This window comes from Carex rostrata, chromosome 27, assembly GCF_964058835.1.
Source record: "Carex rostrata chromosome 27, lpCarRost1.2, whole genome shotgun sequence".
Classification (NCBI taxonomy): Eukaryota; Viridiplantae; Streptophyta; class Magnoliopsida; order Poales; family Cyperaceae; genus Carex; species Carex rostrata.
Genome location: NC_135944.1, coordinates 5,951,545 through 5,956,545, shown reverse-complemented (window position 1 = coordinate 5,956,545; position 5,001 = coordinate 5,951,545).

Genomic DNA, 5,001 nt, shown 5'->3' with positions numbered 1-5,001 from the left:
AAGATTTCACACAGGTTCCCATGAACATAATGAAAGCGGGCTAAATAACAGGTTTCTATCAGCGAATGATTACCAGAATTGCTAATTTGTATTTCATAATAGCGGCACCATGTGATTTACTTGGCAAATCACAAAATTGACAATACAGTCCTAAAAAAGTAACAAAACAAAAAAAAACATTTGCTATGTAGTGAAGCCGGGCATCTCCAACTCTCTTGTGATCTCTTGCATGTGGGGATGGAACTCATCCTTTCCTCCTGCTCATGTAGGATTTTCCATGGCTTTCATTGCTGTGTGAAGCACGGCAGCAACTTGTGTCATATCGGGTCTACTCTCCCCTTCCATGAGCAAGCATGTTCTTGCTACCTCCAGCACTTGTCTAATAAGTACCATGTTCTCTCTATCCATCCCCAATGATGTGATATCATCATCCAATATCGCCTCAGCACTGTTGTCCTTCATAGCAGACAAAAACTCTGCTGCAAGGCTTCTGCTTTCCAACCCTTCCATGTAAAAGGCCTTCTTTCTGGTGAGCAGCTCTACAAGAACCACACCAAAGCTATACACGTCACTTTTTACAGTGAGCAGGCCAGTCTGCATGTATTCCGGGTCTAAGTAACCCCGGGTACCTTGCACATGGGTCGCAAATTCTTCATCATCCCCCGTTGGTGCCAAAACTGAAGCACCAAAATCAGACACCTTGGCCACAAAATTCTCATCCAAAAGTATATTGGAGGTTTTCACATCACGGTGAACAATGGAAGGGGATGCCCATGAGTGCAAATAAGCTAATGCTTCCGCAGTTTCATGAGCAATCCTGAAGCGAGTGTTTAATGAAATGAAACCGGCATTCTCCCCATGGAGGAGGTCAAATAAAGTTCCTTTTGCAATGAACTCGTAAACTAAGACAGGGATTTCCAATTCAAGACAACAACCGAGAATTCTAACTATATTTATATGATTAATTTGGGAAAGGATGAGAATCTCTTTACCAAATTCTTTTTTTTGCCTCTCGTTTATTGTCTTGCATTTTTTTATTGCTACCTCTTTGTTATTAATGGTACCTCTGTATACTGTACCATTTCCTCCTTCTCCTACCACATTCTTTGAGTTGAAGTGGTTGGTAGCATCTTTCAGTTCTTGTTCCTTGAATATTATAAATGAATATCCCTGCTCAGATTTCATCTCTTCAAGCAACAAATGACCTCCATATTGTCGAAAATATTTCTCCTTGAGTGTAGTGATTTGTCTTCTTTGATACATCCAATATACCAAGGAGCTTGAAAGTAATACAATAACAATACAAATACTAAAACCTGCAAATTAAATGAATCAATCAATCACTTCTTTTTAATATAAACTAAATTGATTTTTTTAGAGTAAATGCCCGTAGGCTGTAATATAACTAAGAAAAAACATCGTTTGACATACATCTATGCAGCCCTCTCCTAATACAACCCAGAAAATACCTAGCTGGTACATATGTTACATATATATGTTATATGTACAAACATGAAAACTATGAATTACAAAGGACATTCAAAATCCATATAAAATACATATGTTTTTCTTTTCAGCCAACTAAATTGATCAATTACTTAAGTTATTTTTTTTGTTTAGGGTTACCAGCTCACAAACATTTTGTATTAAAAAAGGTTAAAGTGGTATTACATCAGTATTCCAGTATTGCCCCTATTTACAAATAACAGTATAGTTCCTGGATTTTGCCCCTATTTACCCGTACCAGTATTCTGCTATTTTTCCTATTACAAGAAAATATACCAGAAAGAGCAATTTTCAAGAAACTTACCTATAACAAGCTTGCTCCATAATTGAATTTCCGGCCCAATCTTGTAACAACCTTCAGGGATTGTACTACTTCCACGTGTTCCTGGGGGACATGCACATTTGAATGATCCCTGAGTGTTTTTACAAATCCCATAGCAATTTGTTGAATTAATCAGGCACTCATTTATATCTAGTAAGAAAGAAAAATAGGAGAAAATAACAAATTAGCTAGGGACAACATCACCTGTGAGGCTGTGACAGTGAGAGTATAATTTTGATTAAATTTACAACAATAAACAAGACTTTTCCTTTCAACTGAAAGAAGATTGAGCAAATTAGATATTGTTTTGTAAGATTGCACAGGTCAATTAATTAAATTATGTACATATATATACGTACGTACCTTTGCAACCATCAAGAAGATAGGGGTTTCCTTTGTACCCTTTTGCACACTTGCATATATAACCTTGACCAGTGGCGTGGTTAACACATGTGCTATCAGTGCTAACACATGCATAACTTGTGCTATTCTGTTTTGCCCTTTCGCAGGTCTTGTCACCTACAACCCAATCAAGGACAGTAGAAAAATTCTCGGCATCCTTCACAAAGGTGCTGGGTCTTGTGAGATATGTGGTGCTAAAATTGAAGTTTTCTGTATCCAACAACACCGCATATTCACAAGGACTGAAGCTTGACGTACAGGAACTATTGCCACGTAAAAAAAATCCAATCTTAAAATACTTCATTCCAAACGGAATGGCAGTCTGGCAGCAACCGATGCCAGAGCATGAGCCATTCACCAGTCCCTGCTCCCTCAAGCTCATAGATTTACACCCCGTTATGTAAGAGTTAGAATTACTCCTAAGTTCGACATATGCAAATGTGTCACTACCTACTACCAGGAACCTGTTTTGGGTATTTGAGAACCAAAACGCCGTATTGGTCAAATTAATTGAATACGAATTGTACACAATACTTTTGATTGAGATACTATAATACACATAAGAAACCCCGGCCTGAATCCGAGCTTGGCCTTCGGACACGGATATGCTGTGTAGTTGTGCTCCATAAGCCACAAATGGCTTGTAACTGCCATCAGTCATCTTTTCACACGTGAGGTTGAATTCTTTAGATCTGGCACAAATTTGACCTATCCCAAATGGATAGTCTATCTGTAATTATAAATTTTAAATAACATGTTAGTTCACTTTTTTTTAATCAACGTATTTTTTTGTAATTTTGACACTTAAATTTAATGTCAGTTCATACTGATACACAGAATTATTATTTGCTATGTAAATTCATTTTGGACAGTAGCTGATATCTATTAAATTTTATAAGAAAAAAATGTGAAATACAATAAATTACTAGTAGAATAAAATGTTATGATATGAGTGCTGACAATGAAATGACCAAATGCCTAGGTACAGGTAGCTAATTCTATTTGTGAACTGTATTGTACTTAAAGAACATGGTTATACATATGTAATTGGATATGTGAAGGATATATATATAAGCATGTGTACGGGTTAGAAAACAATTAAAAAACTTGCTGGCTGAACAGAAATCGACATAAATATTTGGTCAAAAATATTTATATTCCCAACACTTACTGCATAGTGCAACTAATTACCATCAGCCATCTTTTTCCAGAATGTGTGATCATATATATATATATAGAGAGAGAGAGAGAGAGAGAGAGAGAGAGATAGATAGAATGTACCTTGGTTTCTCCACAATGCGTCAGACATCCAGGAGGGGGTTGCATTGGTTTAGCCACAGAGAATGGCAGTAGTACCATGAAGAAGAAAATGATAGCCATATTTATATAGCGGTTGTTTTGAAGTTCAATTATTGAAGAAAAAGGCAGCTTCCAAGGGAAAATGGTAAGCAAAATCCAAATGATAGGAGTGTTCTAAGAGAGAGGGAGAGAGATTTATGTTTTGTGTTGGGTTGAAGAAGAATGAATCCTTCATCTATTTATTAGCCTGTTAGATAACCCATTCCCTTCTTCCAACCTTGAACTCTAGCATCTATTTTTTTTTCCTTTTTTGAAAGTACCTCTCCAAGACACCAACGCTTTTATTCTGGAGGAAATCACAGATATAATCTAAATTATTTTGTTTTAGAATGTTAAACTATTAAGCTTTCTACTTGCATTCTTACTCTTAAGTCACATTTTTTTTCAGAAACGGAATTACAAATGAAAACTATGTTAATTAAGTTCATTTTTTGTTTTTTCTGTTTTGTGCTTTTTTTTATTAGCGGAATGAAAAATATATATAATAAAAAGAAAAATACAAGTACATGCACAGAATAACTCCAACTCTAAACTATTAGTACAAATGAAAACAATGTTAAAGAATGTATATATATTAATTTTATGTATTTTTCAAGTAAAGATAAACAAAAACTAGTTCATGTTATTGTTACTTCTTTTTAGATCCTATAACAGATCAAAAGAATACAAGTGTGAGCGGCAGCAAAAGCAAGAGATCAAAATTCAAAAGGAGATCACTGGCCTAAGGGCTTTTCATTGATAAATAAAGATATGCTAGCTCACTAGATCACTAGGTGTTGGGCTATTTATAATATATATATATATATATATATATATATATATATATATATTCTTAACTAATTGTCCTTCTGCCTAACATTAAAGAGCCTATATATAAATCTAATCTCTTTATGTTTATATTTTTATTTCTCAGAGATTAAATCCGGGAGTAAATGAATTTAATTTTTTTTGTGGTAATTTTAAAATTTATTTGTGTTGACATATATATAATAGATTTCATTTTCATTGTCTGTAATTTTATTTTATCTCTTAATTTATTTTTGATTAATTTTCATTTTCTTTGTTTGTAAATTGTAATATCTAATTAACCAGCACTCCTCCTAGCTTCCTGTCATTTTTTACCGAAATTTTTATTAATATAAAATATATTAAATAAATATCGAGATTAGAGAACACTTTTGAATTTTTTCGAGATATAGGGAAAACGTGGTGTTTTATCACGGTCTCTGGACGTTATGGTTTATCACGGCTAGGATTACCAGCAGATTAACCATTTTCTAACTGAACTAGAAAAAAATTAATCGAAAAAAAACCCTGTCCGCGATAGACAAGAACGGCCAGAGCTTGCAAAAAAAAAAAAAAAAAAAACATGTCCGTGATAGACAGGAACGGCCAGGTGAAAAATTAATGCT